Here is a 25,592-nt window from a genome sequence, read left to right on the forward strand (position 1 = left end):
CTTTCTTGGCAAAATTAAATATCCAGCGATTCGAAAAATCTTCGCTTTCATTAGTTACGTTTCGATTCCTCATTCTTCTGGCTGTGTTCCAAAGAGTACTCATTGATGTTTCTCTTGACAAGCCATCAATGAAACGTCTCCAATAACTAGACTTTTTGGCACGACGGAGACTGTCAAATTTGTTTTGTAAAATCGAATAATTTTCAAAGTTTGCATGTGTACACCCTTTCCGTTTCATAATTTCTTTGAAAGCAACTTGTTTAGCTTCATATGCATCCGAGCACTCTTTGTCCCACCAGGGATTAGGAGGCCGGCTGTTCAATATCATGCCAGGATTGCATTTCGTTTGGGTTTGTTCTGCTGCTTCAATAATCAAACCCGCTAGAAATTCATATTCTTCGGTTGGTGGTAGCTCTTCCGTCGAAACAAGAGAAGTGGAAATTAAAGATTGGTATTTTTTCCAATCAATATTTCGTGTCAAGTCATAAGGGACATTGATTGAATTCGTGAGGCCTAATTCACTGTTAATTGAAATAACGACTGGCAAATGATCGCTACCGTGAGGATCAGGTACAACCTTCCACGTGCAATCTAACCGAAGTGATGTCGAGCATAGAGATAGATCTAATGCACTTGGTCGTGCGGGTGGTCTGGGAATGCGTGTTGCTTCGCCTGTATTTAAATCTGTCATATTGAGCTCGTCACAAACATTGTATATCAAAGAGGATCGATTATCATTGAAGAGGGAACCCCACAATACTCCGTGCGAGTTGAAGTCTCCCAGTATCAGCCGCGGAGCAGCCATGGATTCCACTACCTCAAAAATCTGACGTTGTCCAATTTGAGCTTTGGGAGGTATATATATAGAAGCGATAGACATGTCTTTGCCTTTAATATTCGTTTGGACAGCTACAGCCTCAACGCCCGCAAACAAGGGGATGTTAATTCTATAGAAAGGATAGCACTTTTTAATTCCTAGAAGCACTCCTCCATATGGGGTGTCTCGGTCTAGGCGAATAATGTTGAAATCATTCAAGTTGAAATTAATGTTTGAGGTAAGCCATGTTTCACATAAAGCAAAAGCATCGCATTTCAAATTATGCAGCAAAATTTTTAAGGAGTCAATTTTACTGTAAAACAGTGATGGAATCTTTCATTGGAGGAGGTGAATTACCCATTGAAAGATACAATCGCTGCAAGGATGGGCCATTGAGCAATCAGCTGCTCTAAAAATGTTCTAATTGTTGGGAGGAACGCTGAAAGTATACTTTTTAGTGGTTCAGAAATATTGAATGCTTTGAAAATCCAATCAACAATTTCAGAAAATTTCAATAAACCTATCCCCGGTTGAGGCTCGGAGGAAGTTGAAGTTTTATTATTTCCAGTAATGGTGTTCTGTTTGGATTGTACATTACCAAAACCGGGAGGGACTGGCTTCGGTATTGCATCGGAATTCTTTAGCTTTGGCCGCAATTTATTTGTTGGAGGAGAAATTTTAAGGCCCTTGCTTGGCAGTTTGGGAAAAGAGGATTGTTGACTTTTCCTGGATCCTCTAGGTAAAACAAATGATGTACCTTCGGACGCTTCGTCAGAGTCAGACTCTTTCGGCAATAGAATAGCGTATCTGTTTTCTGGGACCGTGGGTTCAGGAGTAGCATTTTTCAGTATTTCTGCATAAGAGCGCTTAGATCTCTCCTTCAAGGATCGTTTAATTTTCTCCTCCCGCAATTTATATATGGGACATGCAAGGAGCTCGTGTGAAGTTTCTCCGCAATGTAAACATTTTTCTAAGTTTTTATTGCATGTATCCTCTTGATGAGGCCCCCCACATTTGCCACACCGTACCTTATTGGAACAGTAAGTGGCTGTGTGGCCAAGCTGTTTACAATTGAGGCAATTCATCACACGAGGGATGAAAAGGCGAACGGGGAGACGAATTTTATTAATGAGAACATGGATAGGCAGAGCAGACCCAGCGAAAGTTACACGAAATGAATAGGATGGTCGGTAAACTTTTTTCTCTTCTTCAATTGATACTGAGTACAATTGCTTAACATCGAGTATTTTTACTTTATTAAGCAGGGCGTTCTTGAAACAACCAACACCATGCTTAAGTATATCCTCGGCAGTGAGGCTGGGTTCGGAGATGACTCCATCGCATTCTATATCGCGCGAAAGTATATAAACTTTGTATTCACGCGTGAAGAGTTCGCAGGCTACTATCTCGTTAGCTTGTCTAATGTTATCAATGCTAACTCGAAGTTTATCTTAATTTACTTTCACAATCTTTGTTACAGCAGAAAATCGTGAAGTCAGATCCCGTGCAATTTGCACAAGGTTTAATGGCTTTCCTTTCCGCCTGAAGAAAACCTGCCAAGGTCCAGAAGACCCTTGGGGGTATAATTTTATTCTAAGGGGAGTTGAGGGAGGGGGATCAGAAGAATTTTGCTCTTGTGAAATGGAGGATTCCATCTCACTATCCTCCATCTCGCCTACCATACACAGTAAGTAAATTAAATACTAACACTAGTAAAATTATATTAAAATCTACCTGTCCTTCGAAGAGTTGCAGATTCTCGCTGTCTCCCTCTGTCACGCTCGGGTTGAACACAGCGCAACCACCACTACCAAGATGGAGCCGCTGTTTACCTGTAGGTCCAGGGGTATTTCCTTACTATGCAGCGTGGCTAGGTACACAAAAGCCCGTTTCTGCACTAGCACAGATGAATAAGTGATGATGAAGCGAGACGCTTCACCAACAAGATGCAGCTCTGTCTCACTTAGCGCCGACTGTATGCAGCGTAACCACTACCACCACCAAGGTGGGGCCACCGCTTACCTGTGGGTCCAGAGGTATTCCCCTGCTACGCAGCGTGGCTAGGTACACAAATACTCAAAATCCCGTATCTGCACTAATACGGATGAATGAATGATGATGAAGCGAGCCGCTTCACCAACCAGATGCAGCTCTGTCTCACTCCGTCGCAAGCGCCGGTTGTATGCAGCGCAACCACTACTACCACCAAGGTGGGGCGCCGCTTACCTGAGACTTCGTTGCCTTCGCACCAACACTCGCTTATCGCGTGGTACCACCAGCAAACGACCGCTCTCGCAGCCAACAATCCTGCCTGTCTCCGCACCAACACAGCATCAAATACTGACACGGTACACAAACTTCTAGCCTATTCACGGCTTGCACAGCCTTGGTTGCTACAACCAATCAGCAAACACAACCTTTCAAGGCGAAGGCTAAAACTGTTATGAACACTGTAGATTTCAATCGTTTATAGCATGGAGAACAGACATAGAAGCTAGAACAAACTTTCATGAAAAACCTGTGCAAACATTTAAATGAAAATACTTTCAAAATCACTAACGCATACAAGTTCGCATGGATGGATCACCATTGTATCCAAGTTTGCACGCAAAGCCCTAATAGCGTTGGCAGGCTGATCGTAGCGAAAGCTAAAGGCAAGTTGGCATTACAAAATGACAGTTTTATTCAGCGATGCCAGATTTACAGACATGTCTGTATTTTACAGACTTTTGATGGTCTCCTACAGACGTAATCAGAAATCTACAGACTTTTAAAAGAGTAATAGTATTTAACAAAATTGCACTTGAATAATTTTATCCGAATACGAGTGATTCCTTCACAATAGTTTACAAATTTCAAGCTACTTTTAAAGTAATAACGTAGTGTAAATAAAGTTTAAACAACCGTCTACAGACTTTTACAGACATTTTCATTATTCTTCTACAGACATTTCACAAAAACATGTGGCATCGCTGGTTTTATTTCGTACACATATTGAAAATAAGAGGCGAAGGACCCTAGGGTTAAAACCTCTATAATAAAAAAAAACATTGAAAACTTTACTTGTATGTCAGTTCTCAAGGCTTATAGTTCGAATAACCCGATCGAATGGCAGATTATCCAAAATATAAGAGATGAATACACCAACCAATATCACCTCACTTTGTATTCTATTTCTAAGCTCAAACTTACTAGTTTTAAGTCTACTAGGTGTAGCTTTAATGGTAACAGTAGGAATTAGAATAATAATTTTAATAATTTTGTTGGGTTCGCTTTAAATTAGTCCACGCACAAGTATATCAGATTGATTTACCAAACTATCTTCGATTTGTTTATGTATATATCCTTTCTACTGCTTCCGATCCCCTGAACGGGTTAGGTGGGGCACGCACTAATGCAGCAACATCGAAATCGAGTGTACCTAATTAGGTGTGGTTGTTGATGGGGCGTACTAAACACTCCCCTCCAGAATGCGCGATGGGTTATCCGTCAGCGTATTGTCTACAGCGTATACGTTGAATACAGCTGAAGATACTGCAGGCCGCTCGTAGATTCCACTGGTTTCTGATTATACACTGGCGCACCATATACGTACTTTGGGAGCACGTTGCGTTGCAATAACATTACCATAGGGCCAGCAGTTTCGGCCAAACTTTGGATAGACGATTACTACAATTACTACAATTACTACGACAGCAATTGGTTTTGCTGGAGTAAACCACTTGGTTCTGAGTATGATTGTGGGTATCCACTGCTTCCAAAATAAGTTCGCCATGATCTGTGATTGAGTACGACAATTCCTTCTATGTACCGGACTGTCATCAAAGTGAACCCATGACGTCAGACCACTTACTGATCTTAACAGAAAATGGATAGTTGTTAGCACAGGTGATTCGTCATTATTCAGGGGAATGTCAGTCAGTGGTCACGAGTGGATAACGTTTTCTACCTCGTTGAATGCGTTCCGATGCACTTCGACGGTAGGTAGTCTACTGGGTTGTAGCTTGCTTAAATTCGGCTTCACGCTGCGGATCAGACGTTCCTAAGTGGGCCGAGCACGAAAAATTGAAGGTCCACTACTGGGTGCGACTTGAGGTAAATTCGCTAGTCAGTTTTCCGAAATCAAGCTGCTCGATCGTCTGCTTGATCATCTCGCTTGTAGCTTGGAAGCTAGTTCCGCGATCGTTGTAGATGACAGCCAATACTCCCCTCCTAGCCATGATGTTTCGAATTGTCATTATGTAAAAGTCGGTAGTCACCTTTTCTCCGAGTGGCAAGCAAAACCAGATCCGGCCCGAAATAATCCGCCCCCGTGTAGGTGAACGGCCAGCTAAAAGCGGCTAGACGAGAATGTGGAACATCACCCATCGCTGGAGGTTGCGGTTTTGCTCGATCGTTTTAGCACCACTGACGCTCTCTTCGGATCTCATGGTAAGTGGCTTTCAAACGAGGAATACGGTAGCGCCACCCAGAAGAGTTGTCCATCTAGAGTATTCTTGCGGCCTTATAACAGGATCCATAACGGAAACGAATAAGTAGGTGTGGACTTGCCGGTTTGTTGTCGGTTTCTCGAAGCTAGGAATCGAAAGTCAGATGTGCTCGTTTTGTCCAAAAAATTCTGGTCCCCAGAACTACCGACTGTCCGGCGAAAGATTAGGAACACGTGTCCACTGCGTCCCCTCATCGGCAACGTTCTGCTTCGTCGGAATTCAACGCCACTCGCCAGCTTCTGTCGACTCTAAAATTTCACTGACAAGAAATGCAACGAATGGGCTATATCGCCGGTGGTCGGATCTTAGCCAGCGCAACACGTCCTTGGAATCTGTCGAGAAGTACCGCTTGCTAACCGTGATGGATAGTTATGCCGTTATTATAAGGCTGCTTGCAGCTCGGACTTCGGGATGGACAGGAATTTCAATGGCACTGCTTTCATTTTCGCCCCTACCAACTAGCTCTCAATTGTCAGCCCCTCGTGAAATGGAAGATAGACGGGCGTCGCGATACCATTCTCACTCGCTATCCACAGATGTGTGCATTTCCATCTCCGCCTTAACCTTCCGGAATTCGCGTTAGTGCACTGAGCGCACGCTGCTCTGAAAATCTAGCGAAATCGTCTTAGTGAACCAGTGGGACATTTGCACGACTTCCGGAGGGTTGACGGTCGTTGACGTTCGAACATTTCGTTACTTTCATAGATCGTACCTTCCGAAAAACGGCCAGCCACGTCAACCATTTCTCTAACTGCGCGTCTTCTATAGGAGCATTCCAGCCCACTGATGTTTTCCATATTTGTTGAAGAAGAACCTTCAAAAACATCAACAGGTGCGTAATCAAACTCAATGGATCGTACACCATCATCAATGTGCGGAGAAATTCGCGTTTGGTCGGCTGCGACCGCCGGAGAGCAGATTTTCATCGTAACGGGAGGATATTTTAAAAGTGAATTGGTCTGTCGTCGTATTCCACCACATTCCGAGTACAATTACACTTCGTTCGATGCGTATCTTGTTGAGTAGCGGCAATTGTAGGTGACAAACCCGACAACACTCACACATCGTCGGACGTTGATCCCAATCCAAAAGATTTGCATCGTTATCTCTAGCAGTACATAAAAGCTGTATAGATAGCTCCATTAAAGCTAATGGAGGTCGTGATGGCGCCCATAAGTCCCAAAAGGTCGAATAGTGTTGTAATTATCGATAAAACCTGATGTTTGGATAGTTCATTCGTATTATTCAGTGGTGGAATATTGAACTGGAACCTAAAACCATCCGTCTTCCATATCTATGGGAGCCCCGTAGTCTTTACTAAGGGATCTGGGTCTAGAACGATTACTTTGGCATCACGAATAGCCAAACAACCTTTGGAAAAGGTCCTCTAATACCTGCGCCGAATTCGATCTCCACTTTCTGAGCCGAAATTCACCACTTTTCAGTACCTCTGTACGTTTAAGGGATTGATCCTGCTCCGCAGCAGCTTACCATCGATGTCCTTCAGACGACCTTCGATGCCATTGTTCTCTTGGGATGAGAATCGTTCTCTGGTCTCCTTCGCGGGAAACTAACCACCACGGGCTCTTTAAAAACACACTCCACTTAACACACCAAAAGACACATTTACTACGGGACATCGTAAGGTAGAAGTCGTTTAGTGTGTTCACAAGTCGTGTTTTCAATTTGGACTTAGAATCAGCCCGGTGCATCGACCAAATGTCGTGGTTCTGAAGAGACGAAGTCGAAACGCAAACACCTGGACTAATCACATTTACTTTACTATTAGCTACATTTATTCTTGAAGCCAAGAAATTAAAATTCGTGCAATGGGCCTTGCCCTGATCGACTGTACCCGACCGTGATCGTTTGGAGACTGCTTGCCGATCCGATTACAGAGATAGGCAATGGTGTGATCATACATTTCATTATCCCGAAGATGGTATACGAAACCGCATCACCATTACAGGGTGACGTATAAGTATGATCATGTAGTGATGGCTGCGTTCGTTCATTTGACTTAGCAGCAACGTGATCGTAGACAACCTCTTTCAATTGAATCCTTAGCTGTATTGCCTCATTCACATCATTCGAACCTGTTATCACGTCATCCATATATTTGTCATTGATGACTGCCCTTGCAGTCAACGGGAAACGATATTCTTCTTCAGTCGCCAGTGTTGTTGTAGTGTTCGAATTGCCAGGAACAGTACTGGATTGGTACCATAGGTAACCGCATTTAGGTCGTACGTTAATACATCCTCAGTAGGTGAAGAGCGCCACAGGATGACCAAGATTTGTCGCAACATTTTTTCAACATCGGCCACGAGCATTATCTGCTTGTTCCTGCATCTCAAGATAATCGATCGTGGATCCTGCTGGATTCGTGGCTACACCAGTAATACGTCGTTTAACGAGATACCCGACGTTGTATTACAGGAAGCGTAGAAGACTGCTCCAACCTTGGGAGTAGTGTTCGCCTCCTTAACTACTGGATAATGCGGTAGGTAACATCGCTTAACTGTATCGCCTGCCGTTGCCTCGATACCCGACGTTGTATTACAGGAAGCGTACAAGACTACTCCAACCTTGGTAGTAGTGTTCGCTACTACTGGATGATGCGGTAGGTAACATCGCCTAACTGGATCGCCTACCGTTGACTCGACACTTGATATTCCTCCATGAATAAAGCGTACTGTTCCCATAAACCGGCATCCCTCGCTAGCCTTCGCTCCGTACCTAGGAGGCTCGGAAATGCGATATCCCTTGAATCGCCAATCCGAGGATTGTTTCGCCCTTTGGTAGAGACACAGTATGCCACCCATCTGCACCACGCAGAACCGTTTGTGCTAACAGTGCCTCACAGCGCAGTCCTCTGGAGAATAATTTACCATTGAATCGATTCGTTCGCAATCTCAGAATAAATCTACAAGCACTTCCAAGCAATCCGACGTGGAAACATTGCAGTTAATCTCGTTCAACGCTGGCATTTACTCGCCATGTGATATATTCTCTAGTGACCCGTTACTAAACTGTCAAAAAAGGCTTTAGCCCTTGGACCTACAGAATGAAGGATCGGTCAATTGAACGTCATTTGGAATAGTTTAACCTGTTGCTTTATCGTAGCTGTCGGTAGATTCACCATCACTTTGGGTAATACGAGAAAGTTCATTTCGCGTGATAAGTTCGTAGTTAAAATCGGCTGCTTGACCTTAGTGTCCTAACCGATACCTTTTGTCCTCCAATCTTCAACCTTTGACTCAATCGCTCCGTTACAAAATTGCTCTCCGATGCCGAATCTAGCAGAGCGCGAGCGGGGAAATGTCTTCCGTCATCATGATCGATAATGACTACTGCAGTGGCCAGTAACACTTACGACGAAAATTGTTGACCTGTGTTGGAGGCTGACACATTGGTAGCTGCTATGCTGGCCACTTGAAGATATGCAGGTGGCTGAAGTTGCGTAGGCGAAGGTGGCTGAAGTTTCGTAGGCGTTCTCATCATTGGCTATTTTTGCTCCCTTGGCATTGTTTTCCTTCTCTCGTTTGAAGTAAACAATTATGTGACGCCGACCCTTACAATTTCGACAGAACAATTAAAACTGACAATCCCTCGCTTGGTGACCCTGCCTAAAGTAGTTATGACAGGGAGAGTGATTCCGAAGTAGTGTTTCCCGATCCGTTTCCGACATCCGCTGGAATGCACCGCACTGGTACAGCAGATGGTTCGCCGTGCATGTCACTCAACGTCCTAAAAACACTTGCACTGTACTGTAGCTAGTCTTCACAACATGTGGGGTCTGCTTCGAAAGTACTTCTGACTGCTGGGTGTCCCTATGTTGTCAATCAACTTTCATAATAGCGACTTCAACACCTGCACTCGAGGATGAAGAAAATCTGTGAAATCCTTCAGTGTATTCGTCTCCTTGCTTGAAGAGCACACTCCTCAGCTCCTGTGAGTCACTGAGTCCAGATGCGCTGTGAGACTAATGAGAAGAAGATGCTAGTAGTCTCCCGGTTGTATAGCTTGTTACCGTTGATAAACCGGTCACAATTTCACCAGATCCAGTTAGATTCATATAAATGCCAAGTTTTTCTCATCTCATTAGTGTATTAAGGCTCCTAAAAATACTATAAATTAGAAATGTTCTCCTTTCCAAATTAAAATTTAGTATGATTCAACGTTAGCATTAAGTTAGGCCACCTAAGACACCTTACCCTAAACCATACGTTTAGCATCCCGTCGATGAGGCACTGTGACAGACTTGACTTTTTGGAGTGACAACCACCAACCGAAAGCAAGTGCGAGGTGCCCGGAAGACACGGATCCCAGTACGGTGGGTCGACAACAAAAGCAGCCCGTCCGAAGTGAGCACAGCCGGTCCGGAATATATACACCGTTCATCCGGAACTTTCCATCAACTGTAGTCCGGATACAAGCGGCATCCGTTCGATATACGCTCCGTCCGTTCGGAACCAGTCCGGATCGCCCGGAATATTCACTCTCCGTCACTGTCAGCCCGGACTAAGGCACCATCCGGTCGGTAGACGCTACACGTTATACCCATACGGAAACAGTCCTCTTCGTCCGGAATTCACACGGCTCGTCCAACATCAAGCAGAACCATCCGATATTTATCACGTCATCAGCGACTCACGTAACCACGTGACGGATCTCCACGCAGCGACGTCTCCATTCATCTGCTTCGAGTGGTGCTGGTGGCCGGTGAGCCCCTTTACGATATTGCCGAGTCACACGTGTGCGTTGATTGGTGGGAATGAACGTTTTTGAGGCTTGAGTCCGGTGAGGTCTGGTTGAGCCTGGCCCCCGCTCATCGACACTTGGACCGATGAGTTCCTCCTCCGCACATGAGCACCAGGGATAGAGTCAACAACATCGGCTACTGTGGCGGAAGCAACCCACCGAACCCATAAAACCAGGCGTGGTCCCGTATAGCCAACGGCTCTATTCCCCAACGAAGATCATCGAACCATCCCAACACACCAGGTACGATTGTTCCCTCGCTCTCTCTACATGTTCCTGTCGCCCGTGCCCCATCGGTTCCAGTTCGGCCGCATCGATACCCTTTTCCCTATTTCCTACATGTTAAATTCCTCAAATAAATAAGTAAAATGAATGTATGTTAGTCAACTTTCTTTTTCTACTGAGCCTTAAAGTCTTTCCTGTTTGTCGATCTGCCTTGTTGTCTGGTTTGCGGTAAGTAATCGGTTGTGAGTCCTCCCAAAGCAGTAGTGGGAAAGCAGACCTTGAGAAGTAACACCGATTGAGCTAGTCAGCTGTTACAAGCTTATACAACCGGGAGATTACTAGGTTATATAGCTGAAGCGTTTGGACGACCCTCTCAAAAACTTTCCAAACGAACGTGTAGCTCGGATGCAAACTCTTTCGAAAGGCTGTCGATAACTTGAACAGCGACTTCTCAGTAGCTTGAATTTGTTGTACCGTTTAAACAAAATTTCCCAGTCAATTTTATAATACGCCATAGTGATTTGCCAAGGGCCAATAGGGCTCTTTGGTTCATATCACAGACACCCTTAGATGTAGTGGAACTTTTTCACTTAGGGCGATTCCGACTTCCTATGAATGAGGTCTCGCAAACTAAACCACTCGTCGATGTCACCGTTGAAAGACTGCAGTTCTATCTGTGGGAGGCGTACATGATCCAACGTGCCATGCATCGACGTGGATGAACTATTCCAAAACCGAATGTTTCTGTCACTCTTTGATCCAATCCACGAGAAACGATTTTGCCCGTAGGAATAGCCGCTAAATTGCTTTCGTTCCTTCTTGTTACCGTCACCATCGGCAGGGAAATCCGGTGAACCGGCCATTTCAATACTGTTTGTGGGTTTAACGAAAGGATCATAACTTACACGCTCAAAACGGCAACGTAGCTTCACTCTCTGCCGAACCTTGTCTGTCATCCAACAACGCCGAAGTTTACTACCAGAATGTTGGTGGCTTAAATTTATCAACGGACAGCTCGCGACCATGGGCTGCTGTTATGACGTCGACGCCCTCTCCACGATGTGGCTCGACAACCGTACTCTGTCTCGCCTGGTGTTTGGTTCAACATTCGATGTCTACCGCTGTACCCGCAACGCCCTCAACACAAGACATCAGGTGGTGGTGTGCTTATCGCCGTTCGCCTTGGTATAAAAGCCCGAGTGATCAACAATGATCGGTTGGGCGAGTTCCGAGCAAATGTGGATATCAGTGAAACTTGCCAATTGCAATCTGTTTCTGTTTGTCGTGTGTTTTCCACCTACATATTTTATTACCTGATCGCTGCCCTGTCTGATGATATTGTTGTACTGGGCGACCCCAACTTTTTTGGTCTGAGGTGTCGTAATGGATTTCTGGATTTGGATATCGAAAACTCTGCGCTCATCAACAATGTCAGTTGTATTCTGGACAGCTACAGTAGCGCAACTCTACCTTGTAGGCTTCACAATATCTACCGTCTACGATTTTAAAAACTACGACAGCATCGTTAGATATATAAATATATAATATATAAACTGGGATGGAAGTCCTAAGACTATCAGCACCGGGCGTGGGTATAAGCAATTTACTAACCGTCATCATAACGCGACACCGCACCGGCGGTTGGTAAACAGGTTGGGAAATGGAAACTTATCGTTTCGGTTTACAGCGAGTGTCTATATTTGGTAACTTCTTCCAACCGACGCCAACGTTGCTATTCGCAGAAAGGAGGCAAAACAAAGGAAAATGTAAAAAATAGGATCTCGCGATAAATGTTATGCAGAAGTGTTCAGCGTGAATTTTGATTCGACTCGTGAAAGATTTTTATTTTAAATAAAATTATGGATTGAGCTCAATAAAAAAAAACTATAGGTTGTGAGACAATAAATTATTTGATTGAATTCAATAACATTTTTTTAAAGTTTACAGAAATTAAAACAATTATTGAAATTAAAAGTTTATTGTAACTTTAATGAAAATATACTTTCAAACCTCGATTCACACCAATTATTTTGTCGTTTGATACAATGAACAGTATTTGTTTGTATTCAATTACCCACAGTTTTGATTATGCTGTATGTTTTCTGCGTGGAAGTAAAAATGAGTGCATCTAAGCAGCTTGGATTGAACTGGAAGATGTAGCATTATGTCGCTGGGCATGATATGTCCCAGGATCCGATTGATGGGATGCTAGCAAGAAGCGGAATTTCATTGGCTTTGAAGCTTGTAAAAGCCCGAAAATTTTTATATGTGGAGGCCAATACGAATCTCGTGTCCAACGAAAATCGAAAATCGCTGCGAACAAATGGTGATGATTGTGGGGACTGTGGAAACTAAGATTCGAGAAGAGTGAAAATGCGTGTATTTTTCTCGCGCAAAGTTTTTAATTCAGGACCAGTAGTAAAAAGAAGATCACAACGATAATGGTTTATCACACACTCTGCAGCGCTTAGTTCAAAAACGCTGGATTTAATTGCTAATAGGTACGCATGGCAGGACACAGATCACACCTGTTACATCATCACCATCTCATTTCATCCGATGGTTCATCATATTTTCGAGGGATAATATTGTGTTGTGGTGTACAGTCGTGATTCGCTGGTTGGACACTTTTTAACTGGACCGCTTTTTAGTTGGACCTCCGCTAGTTGGACCATTGTCCAACTAAAAAGCATCTGAACGTCAAAATCTCGTGCCAAATTTACTTTGACAATCAATCTGACAATATTTAGAGATAAGAACAGATGCATTTACACTGCCAACATCTTCTTTGGAGAGTTTTTGACATTTGTCAGTCGGTCCAACTAGCGAATCAAATTCGTTAATTGGACAAGGCTGTGGCCCAACCAGCGAATCACGACTGTATACTACCCAAGATCGCTTACTTGCCCCGTTTTCTATGGGATTTCCTATCTTCATGGGACTGACTTACAATCATAGGCAGTATAGTGAAATGCATGAACGTGAATGCACTTGGAATTCAATTCACTTAGTCTGTAAATAAGGGGAGGGCGGGAGTAGACGGGGTTGTGTGGTTGTACTTAACTTATAAAAATGATATTTTTATTACATTTCAACATTTCTAATATTGTTCTTAGAAACAGTAACACGAAATGTTAATTAACTTTATAATTTATTGTTGGACAATGAAATTGCTTGTTTCAAGACGTTTATTATAAATTTACTAGAAGTATTCCGCGTCGAACAATGTGGAAATGTCCTATAATTCTAGGATAGCCACTTTTGTTAATTCGTTGCAATAGTTTTTGACTTACTCCGACAATTTTATGCAAACTGTGGATACATGAATGTGGATTTGATGACCAATTTGGTAAGCAGCATACTGATAAATTGGAATCAAATTTATAATTTTTGAGCAATAACTCATTATTTGATTCTATCTTTGGAATTACCGCATCGACGACAAAATGTTGAATTCAGTTAATATATATATCTGTATTAACTTGCCACAAATTTGTGTGTACCAATTTGCTCCAGGGTACGCACTTAATGTTTATTTCTTGAAGTAGATGTAGTTGTAGTTAGTATTTCAGCTCCAGCGATACAACCGATTGTAATTGGAATTAGTTGTGTTATTGGCGCCGGAATACTACACAGTTAAGCTTTTTCGGGAAATCGGCCGGAATACGAATTACGAATACGAATTAGAACCAACCAGAATTTCCGATTGTACTTTACTTTACCCATAGGTGCACGCAAAGTTCATATATCGATTACTGGAAGCCTATTGGCCGATAGTAGCACCGGCTAGCGGCTACTTGTTGCCAAAGGCCTTGTTTATGTTATAAAGGCTCGCACAGAGTGAACCCAAATCTACCTATCAAACAGTCAGATGGCTACCTATCGTGCAAAGTAAACAAATATTCTTCTTTCGGAGAATAAGCAAGAAATGTATTAGTTAGTTAATATCATGGCGAAATATTTCAATCGTCGAAACAAGACACTGTATTCGGTTTATTATGCTTTTTTTGTAACAATGTAAAATAAATTACATGGAATAGTATCAAGAATAAAGTGCTATAAGCCACGAAACAGTGGGCTTTCAATTCACTCCATATTAATTTATTGTGTAACTCGGTTGAAGTCACTCAAAATTACAGCAAAAAATATGGGTGCCAGAAACAAAGAAGATGGCATCATTTTAGGCAGCGTTGCGTATTCCTCTGTACGGGACTCTATAATACCACAGACACTAATTGTTGTTTGCTTAAAAATGATAGTTATATGTTTTACATACAATCTGAATTGGATGTCATTTATTAATAGCAAAAGTAAAATTACTTTTGGTATGGGTCAAAATCCACATTGAGGGGAAATTCCGGAGAAACTATTGTTGGTTCAGCGCTATTCACAGCAGTCACGAAAGAGTTACTCGATGATACTCCTTTTGTTCACGAGCACTAGATGTGTTTGGTGAATATTGGTTTGGAACTTCCTCTCAACGTGAATTTTGATAATTGTCTTTTAAGCACAAATTTCCGATCAACATGGGGAACGTGCTATTTGAACCAGTCGCTACTGATTCCTGATTCTAGTTCTAGGTTAGTTAGATGAGATATGATTACTATAACAACGTGCTCCGTGTATCAACCTAGGAAAACAACGCATTTTACGCAAGTTAATATTATTATTGAAGCCACACATAAAATACTATCACTTAATTATTTTTGTTTTACTGTATACTGTTCTACCCAAGTTGTACAGTAACGTTTTCATTTCGAATTATTACAGTCCAGCGTACCAAGTATTCATGAATAAGCCCACTATTCTGCGATTCAAAATTGCCTTTGAATATACTTAAAACCCAGATATGTTTACCTGGCTATGCTGTCTACAATATGACCACAGCTGATGGACATTTGGGCTATAAAATTTATGTAAAAATCAGTGTAAACGTCTATTACCTGGGGTATGGCAGTATTCTCACATACATTAACGCGCGATTTTTCTTCCATCCGAATATATTTGAATGCAGCGTCTGAAAGACGTACGTCAGATGGCTTCCGTATAATTTGGTAAAACCCATCTTTCTCTGGCTTTTCAATATAGTATTAGCTCCTCTTCAAAGGCTTCGAAATACATAAAAACGAAAGCGTATTCGGAACTGATCGTTCGTATAAACTGTTTCCGCAAAACAATCGTTGAATGGTCGTAAAGGTTCCTTCTCCGCAAGTTTGTTTGTAATATCTAGCATGAGAGCCTTTTCATTACACTCCTGATTCAGAGCGGCCGTAGTATGTGCTTCAGGCAATAACTTCTGGGTAAACATTAGTTGTCCGTTCCGAACCCATAACATTTCTTAAAATTTTTATTACATAGAGAATTTTAGCATATTTGAATAAAAAACGCTTTTAATCCACCTAACAGTGTGATGAGACATTTCTTTTAACTCTTATCACTCTCTTCGGATATTATATCGTTTGAGAACATTTAGAACTTGATGCTTCGCGATGTTTTTGATAACACATACTACATGGGATAGTGGCAGAACTCAGAGAATCGCTCAAATCAGCATAGGACAACATCAGTGCTAGAAATCTCAAACCAAATCAATGGGAAAGCGAAAAAATGGCCCATAAAATAGACATACCAACGAATTATTGTTAATGCTCTGTTAATAAAATATCTAAATTGTGGTGGGAAAACTGAATTTTCCTAAAGGGGTTATATATTGTACTGAGCCAAAAAATCGAAATTTTTTTTTAATCGATTTGAAGTTTATACTTTACTCAAATTTCCAACGCGACTGAGAACTAAGAAATCAACGCTTTTTCTTGAAAAGGGCGATACTAGCAGTGATACCATTCAAAGAAAATCAACAGTGAATATTTCCAGACTTGGTTTTATTATTTAAGAACTATTGTGTTTTTACATCCTAGATTACATGATTCAGTGATCGAAACCCAAAACTTCTTAAAGTATTTGAAATTATTAAATTAAAATTTGTTTTTGCTATTGAAATTGACAAAATGATAGTATCGCCCCTTTGGCGATTGTTTACTTATTCGGTCCCACCTATCAGCATTGAAGTATCGCCCTTACGTTTTTTTACAATAACTACCGTTCTACACCACCGATTTCGTCCGTGTTTTTTCAATAGCGATCATTGTTACTATTTACAGCTGGTATCAGAAAATAACAGTTTCGCCTCTAAACTGCTAGCAAAAAAGTATCGCCCTGTTTGTTTGCATGGAGCGTGGAGGGCGAAACTTTAAATAAGCAAAGAAAAATACAGTTTCGCCCGTTGTATTTTTTGCTGTAGTTTAAGAAAGCAATATCGTAGAATCCAAATTTTAAGGTTATTTTGTTGCGTTTCAAAGCCCTCATTCGCATGTATGAAAAAAGCCATATGTTTACATTTGTAAGTATCGCCCTTTTCGCAAAAAAGCGTTGAAATGAAATCGCAGCTTCTGATATCACGCTATCTCTGAAGTGCATGCGTGCATAGTTCCAAATTTTACTTTGACATCGACTTTTTCTAAAGGTGACTTCCCAGTAGTATCCTTGATTTGAATTATTATCGCTAATCCTAATGTCAAAGAACAAATAAAAACCTCTCGAAAACGAGCCGTTTTGGAAAATCATCATCATTACTGGAATTTTCATTTTCACGAAACTTTTCGATACCATTCCGTCACTTGCGTTAATGCACTGGGTGCACAGTGCTCTGAAAATCTAGCGAAATCGTCTTAGGGCACCAGCGGGTCTAATTCAGAGCTATCTGCGCGGCGAGTTTAATCTGTAAAGAATACTAAAAATTAATTTCTATTCCATAATTTTCAGTTCAGCAATTCGAGAGATCGTGCTCACCGCAAGCCATGAAAACTAGACTACGTTGTGAAGCGATGGTCACTATTTATTAAAAATCACGGTTAAATAAAAAATTAAACTATTAAAAAATTTCAAATAGTTTATAATTTTCACAAACTTATTAGGAAAAATGTATTAATAAGCTTTCGTAATATTGTGTAGGAAAAAAGCTGAAAATTTCAGTATTTTCTCTATCTGCAACATATAAACCCTCAAGTATACCAATTAATTGGTATACGAATTGGAATAGGTTCGCCAAATTTTGGAAGAAGTCTATAAAATAACCCCCTTGAAAGCTACCTAAAAATTGTAGTTCGATGCAATAAAAAAATCCCCAAAAATAAAATGTATCTATTAATGTGAAACACAGTGAATAATACATACAATAAAGACCCATTTTTATCAAAGTCATGGTGTATTTTAGGCTGACAAAATGCGGACATTGATTAAATCGGGCAATTTTTTTCTTTATGATAAGCTGAAGCTGTTAAAATAATCTTTCCGTCCCTTGATGTAGTCTGATAACTATTTCTGATTATGATGAACTTTTTATTTTTGCATATTTCCATCTTTATGCTAAGGAAAACATGCTCAAGAAAGGATTTACTCGAATTCAGTCTTGTTCGTCTGCTAGAGCCCATCAAACATATGTTCATATTTGGCTGATAAAATCTGGGTTTCAATGTATTATAATAGATATTCAGCATTCGAAGAAGTTTCTTGTGAACGAGTGTAGAACGACTTTGTTTCTACTTACTTGAAGTCAGCGGCATAGCCAGAAATTCGGTTTGGTGGGGGTTTGGTGAAAATCGATCATACTGTCCAAACGGCATAATTCCGAAAGTGTAATTTTTGAAGTTTTAAAATTATGCAGAATTATTTTTTCAGAAAATAGTGACAGAGTTCGTGTCTTTAGCGAAATTTTTGAGACTTTATTGTAGTCATGAATATTAACCTGAGAAAATTCACCATAAATACTTCTTGGACGACATACCGTCAAAATTATTTACTAAAGACTAAGATACTACTAAGATACTAAACCTCCGAAATTGGTGGTTTCAAAATGATGCTATCTTGACCTTAAATTACTATTTTTAAACATTTGACCTATACATATAATTGGTCATATAACAAAAATTAAATGCTCATCAAAATCGATCAGGAACTGCTAGAGTCGAATGGAAATCGTCATTTTTCATAAATTTCTCTCTACATTCGGAAAGTGTTATACTCGTTATTAATCATCTTACGTTTTCGTCTCAACTCGACGCATTCCCAAAATAAAAACCTCACACCAAAAAAATCTGAATTTTATCGTTGACGTAATTGCAAACATGACACAATTCAACAAACCATAATTTACGAAATGACAGAACATTACCGTGTTACATTTAATTTTACATGAAACATATACTTTACATGCGCAATGACTTAAAATTACACTTCCTACCATTCAGAACAAACGCTGTATGTGGAGTAAAATTACATGCTTTACGAAATTAATCGTCATGTAAAATTAAAATCAAACGTAAAACTAAGTCATTTTTGATGCTCGTATATGTCATGGTCAGGAGACGTAAATTTACACTATTTTTTCTAGGTGTGCTGTTTTAATTCACCTAGTGGTGCAATTGTGCTTGTCTCATCAGACTACGATTCCATGGCTGGTTATATTCAATACAATGGTGGAAATGAATATTACATGTTCAGTACGATTTGCACATACATACAATGGATCGACAGCCACGATCTTGAGATACTATGTGATATTAAAACATCGCTTGAAACCAGCGGCAGATCATGGAGAAAGATCCGGGAGGTCTAGGTCCTGCCGAAATTTTTCAACTTATTAAGAAATTTTAAACTAGTTTTAATTTTAAAGTAGCAACCCCTCACTGCATACCCCCCTCGGGCCGGTATAATTGAAGATTTTTAGAGTGATTGCATAACCTTTCTATATGAGATAGGCAGCCATTTCTGAGAAACAGAGTTTGGTTGTATGGTGGTCAACCCCAAAACCTTCTCTTGGCTACGCCGTTGCTTGGAGTTATTTATTTCGCTTCTCATTTTCCGATATGTTTCAGAACGATCCGATGGTTATAAGTTAGAAAAATTGCAGTCAGAAGGTTCGCACAAATGAACATTTTTGCACTGATAAGTTATCAAGTTCCTTCCAGACAACTTGGAAGTGTTCGGTGATTATTTCTAGCGGTTGTAGATACAAAAATGAAATACAAAATTCGTTTTATCGAAATACTATTTGGCATATTTCAATGGATTATTACTATATTGAACAATAAATAGGCGACAAAGAGTAATCCACAAACAACAAGCCATAACTTTTAAAGTATTCAAAATAGATATTTGAAGTCTTCAGTAAAGTTATTCGCAAAAGTAAGAGCTACAAATTTGCTGAAGACATACTTTCGATATAATCACTTCCAAGAAAATTTGTGAAAATATCTCACTCATAGGATGATTAATCAGCAAAAGCACAATACAAAAAGAAAGGGCATATTGCCTACATTATATTCTCCGAAGATACTATTGACCTAAAATAAGCCGTTTTGGCGTTAATAATAGATTACATGTTTTTGGTCATATTTCTGGCAATGGGAAATGATAAAAATCTTTCGTCCGCATTTAATGTTAAATATCTCTTTTGATAATAGTCCGATTTCAACAATCTATAGCTTGTTCGAAAGGTATTCGTTAAAGCTATCTAAAAACATATAAATTGTTAATCTATATTGTCAATTTCGGCAGATAATTTAAAAAAACTGCGAAAAGCGCCATTTTTACGCATTCAAACATTCATATCTTGGAAACTAAACATCAGAATCAAAAACAAATTAATAGCGTTCATACTGTTTTTTGGTTCTTTCATTTAAAATTGGTTTGGATAAGATCGGTTCAGCCATTGCTGAGAAACACGAATGAGAATTTGTCCATTACATACACACACACACAGACACACACACACACACAGACATTGTCCCAAATCGTCGAGCTGAGTCGATTGGTATATAAGACTCGGCCCTCCGGGCCTCGGAAAAAATCTTGAAAGTTTGAGCGAATTCTATACATTTCTTTTATAAGAAATGTAATAAAAATGTCTTATTCAATTCAATAATACAATGTTTATTGCTTCAAACGGCAAAATTAATGGCATGAGCATTTTTTTTCATTGAAACAATAATTAACTTTTAATCTCAATAAACATTTCCAGTTTGAATAATTTTACAATCATTGCAATAAAATATTTTTAGAAAAGAGAAAGATGTTTGTTACTGAAATGGTTTTATTAAATTCAATAAATAAATGTATTTTCTTTCTAGCAATATTTTTTTCACTGAATAAAGTCCATATCATTAAAAAAACGATTATTTTATTGCATGATTGCAAAAAAGTGTTACGTAACTATAATAACAATTACCGGTGTAAAAACAGATTATTATTTTGGCAGCCTATTTACCAACGACCGGTGCGAAATCGGGTGTCTAAATAAAATATTATCGTTTAGCGTAATCAAAATACACACGCATTTGCTTACGCACCGGTGCTGATAGTCTAACAATGCCGACGCGAACGAAGCAGCGATGACGTTGTCTAATATTCTTCCCTGGCAATCAACCGTCCTTAGACGATCAAAAACTGTCAAACGAGCTGCATTTAATAAATTCTCGAAACATAAGACACCTGCATTCCGAAACCACTACTTTCAACTAAACCACGAATACAAACAGCATAGCAGTGGCGCCTTTTTTAGACATCAGCGGAACATCGAGCTGTCAACTTAAAACCAATACTTAGCCGTTCTGGAAGTATGTGAACCTGCGGTGAAAAGGATCCGAGTTACCATCTTGTATGTCGTTTAATGGAGTTTTGGGCAACGACACTAAGGAAACTTGCCAACTCCGATAAATTTTCAAGCGTTCTTTTTTTTTCCAACGAGCGCCTTCCACTACAACAAGTCGCTGCCGCTGCCAATTTAACTCCTTCTCTACGACGAACCATCAACCGAATTTGCGTCGATAATGCTGCCATTCTTGCAGAAAATTTCAAGCTGAATGCATTTAGTTCCCCGGTCCCAGATGACGCTCTCGCGATTTTTATCAAAAAGTGCATCAACGAGTTTTTTGAACCTCTTCGGCGAGTCTTCGTACTACATTCAGTACTGGAACATCCCTTCCTGCTGAAAATCCGTGATCAATGGATTCGCTTACGGATTTCAAATCGATGCTCTTTACATGAATCTATCTGCGGCCTTCTACAAAATCAACCATGATATCGCAATTGCGATGCTGGACAAACTCGGTTTTCGCGGACAACTCCTGTGCTGGTTTCTTTCCTACCACGATGGAAGGCAACTCCAAATCAGCATGGACCATTGTTCGCTACATCCGGCATCCCTCAAGGAAGCCATGTCGGTCCAGTAATATTCCTCCTCTACTTTAATGATGTCGCTATCAAATTACAAGGATTACCTTTCTTTCGCGGATACAGTTAAGAGAAATGCAATGCAGGGATTTGTCTAGCTTTTAAATATTTTCAATAAAGGGGCCCTCTTAGTTCAATAGGCCCCAAGGGTCTCAAGTAGTCTTTAGATGGCCCTGACATTTGGATCTGAAAAATTTAGTGCAAAAAAGAAATGAATATGTGTCGGAAACTGTGATGAAAATATTCCCTGTTCACTATTACGTTTCGTCACGATAGTTCCGACTGAGTAATGTTTCATTGTTGCTGTTTGTTGTTGCTGTAAGTTGAGACATACTATTCGCTACAAAACGTAGTAGCTTTTCCAAGACAAAACAATGCCAAGTGAGATGAATGTTCAGCTTGCGATATCACCGGTAGCGGAGTTCTGAAAAGTTAATAAACTGTTTTAATACACTCGACAAAGGCTGCGAACAATTGTGACATGTGCAGTTTGGAAAACGTTTCTCAGGACTATTTTGTAACTTTGAACAAGAGTAGCATAATAGCATAACTTACTCGTTCGCCTGTTTGTGCGAGCACGCGGAAGCAGTTGCTGATTTATGAACTTTTGCAAGAAATGAAATATCGTACACTGAGTCAATATAAGCCGGCTTTTCGGGGTGTCGCGCAACATTTCTGCTCGGTAAATTAGAGTGCGAAAGTTGCAGTAGTTTGCCGTTTTTTTTTGGCCAGAATAGAACATACACTTGCAACTGCCATATATGCCAACTGCTCGAGTTCGGTTGGTTGGTTGGTATTCCAGGAAGCATAAGGCGACTAACTTTACCATTTCGCCGTACCCAACCTTTCGGAAGAAGTCTGAAAAGTTTCGGTCATATAAATAACAGCATTGCTTGAGATTCTTCAGCAGCAGCACCATGCTAGTGGAGGAGCTCTTAAGAGGAAGGCTTTAAGTGGATTGTTCCTAAAATTGTTAGTAGTTGTATTTGAAACCAACAAATCGCTTCCGAATTGTGCATTTACATATCCGACATTTTCTGTACAGGCGATGCGAGTTTAGGTGGGAGGCTTTTGTCTACCACTATAAGTTTGGAGAATAGTCTGAGATGCTTAATCTTAATACCGTGAATCCATCCAACTCTCGTAAATGATAGTATATACTTCCAACTTTGGTAGAAACTCTTAGCCGTTGCACATTTATTGCCTGCATAAATTTAGTTTCAAGCAAAACAAAGACCAATAAATTATTGCTAGAACTAATTATAAATTTAAATAAATACCTTCGACTTCCATCCAAACTTGTTCTGAAATAGAAAATTTGGAAGAAGCGAAGGAAGCATTTATCGCCCGGAATGTAGGTAGGTACGTCTACATACTGAGCTGCGACGGGTTCGATGGTGGCTGCAAAACTTTTGACTCCACCCAATGTTGCTCCCTGAGATTATTTAATTAGGGGAATTGTGGGGAAAACCGACACTGTGGGTAAAATCGACACCCCACAACATTTCCTAGAAATCAAATTTTGATTCATTTCATAATGATACATTATTATTAGTACGTTTATTTAGAGCATTTGATGAAAAATTGGATTTACGTTAGTACGCCGAATGTCATAAAAATAAACAAAACATACGACAGCAGCGTTCATACTCGTCTGGATGTAAAATTTCGTTGGTAGATTTTAAGGTTTTAACCGAACCAAAGCTTTTCAAATCACCACATTTTTCAGTACCTATTATTATCGGCCTGTCCTATGATCAACTAGGTGCATTGAAGACGACTTTGAGAAATTCAATATTTTTAATCGCTTTTATAAAAAAATGTGCGATGTTGGGGTAAAACCGACACCATATGGTTAGGGTAAAACCGACACGCTGTTAAGATGGTTGTGTATACTTGCGATTCATTTCAAAATACTGGGGATCTTTGTGACACTTCAATTAGCCTATTAGAACACTATAGTATCAACAGAAATGCACAGAAATACTTTTATTGTATTTATTTCTTTTAAGTCTCTTTAACAATAAAAAATTGGAATTTTTGCTTATCCCATTCTATCGAAGCTGTTGCTATTTCTGCAAAAAGCTCATCAAACCGAATTTATAGTGTTCTCTTGGTTTGTCATAGACGAATTTTATCACAATGAGACAATGATCTTATGTATACCCCAATAGATCGTTGATGATCAGAGTCCGAAAAATCAAATCTGAAAAAGATAGTTTTACTAAGAAGTGTGTGTGTGTGTGTCACTTATAAGTGAATGAATCCAATTAGCAGAACGTAGAACGCTTGCAAATCTTCTTTTACGAAATAATATGACACTGGAGGTTGCAACGATGTGCGCAAGGATTATTTGGAAATACTCATCAATAAATAATCCTATAGCATAAAATACTCTTATTTATAGTACTACGCTTTCGAACTTTCTTCCCCTTACTACATGATGAAGCAATAAAAAGCACATATTTGCATCATACATACTCACACTTTATTATTCACGCATATATCTCATTTTTAATAAAGATAAAGATTTTAATAAAGTGGAGAGAAAATAAATTAAAGGGGGTGTCGATCTTACCCCTATAGGGTGTCGGTTTTACCCGCAGTGCCTACAAAAAGTCACTTTGTTTTCCAAGTTTTACAACCAATAATTTTTAATGAAATTAATTTTTTGAAGCGCTGACAAAAATTAAGTCTTGTTAAGAATTTTCTGAAGAAGAATTCTGCATAAAAACTATAATTTTATTGGTTCTGTGGCAACTTAGAAAAATTGTTAAGCTTAAGGTGTCGGTTTTAACCATAATTCCCCTACCTACCTCTCCACGCTGTTTTTGCGAGAAGGATGCGCATTGGGTGGTTGGTTCCCGTCGCGCTGGAACTTGGCAGCGATACAACCAAATGATTCGGGTGCGGTAGTTCCCACCCGGCATAAATATCATGGCGGGTGCAGTTTAATGAGTCTGGCGACAAAACTTAAACTACTGGTAATAAATATGAAAGAGGTTTCGCTCGTTTTCTGACCCTTTTTAGCTGAAACGAAGAGATAAAGATTTAAAAAAAACCTATTTTAATCCACCTAGCGGTGCAATTGTGCCTTTCTCAATCATGAATCACGAGAATGTGTGCGTTGTTTATATTCATTGAAAGCTTTTAAATGCATATATTACATTTTATTATTATACATCACATGACAACTATATACAGGAAAATAAATCATTATTCGAGTTCTAAAATTTTGAAAAAGAAAAAACAGCCACGGTAATATTGAACTGAAAAAAGGTGCAAAATCGGCAAAGTCCCAAAAAGTCGATTTTTATAAAAAAAATTTATTCGAGATAACATAAAATCTCGACGTTTCATGCATTTTAAAGATGTTTGGCATCAAAAATACGAATTCGATTTCTGAAATTTCATGAGGTCCCCCCTTTGAAAAAAAAATTTGAGTTCCGGCTTATATGAGAATTTCATATGTGACCGGACGGTTTAGTCTATATTTCCGGAACCATATAAGCGATCCGTACGAAATTTTATAGACATCTATGGGGATATTATAGCTATCATTTGGGACTAAGTTTGTGAAAATTGGCCCAACCATTTCCGGGAAACTGATGTGAGTTCGTAAATTTTGAAAGATGGCCGCTTTTCCCGGGCACTTCCGGAACCGTCTATGGTGGTTAATGTAGTCAACGAAAGTTTGGTTGGCCGTCGGTGACCTAGAACAGCAAATTTAAGTTGTTTGAGAGACATTTTAGCGAAATTTTTACCTTTTTTGCTTTCATCGGAGTATCGGTTTGAATCACAATTTGCTATGTGATCGCACGCCACAACCTGTAACTCCGGAACCGGAATCGGGATGAAATTAAATAGCCATTTACGGGGACGCAATACCTTTCATTTGAGGCCAAGTTTAGTCGAATCGGTCTAGCCATCTCCGAGAAACCGATGTGACTGTTATTCTGAATTTAGATACTTCCGCCGGGGCTTCCGGAACCGAGGATGGTGGCCAA

This window comes from Topomyia yanbarensis, chromosome 1, assembly GCF_030247195.1.
Source record: "Topomyia yanbarensis strain Yona2022 chromosome 1, ASM3024719v1, whole genome shotgun sequence".
Taxonomy (NCBI): Eukaryota; Metazoa; Arthropoda; class Insecta; order Diptera; family Culicidae; genus Topomyia; species Topomyia yanbarensis.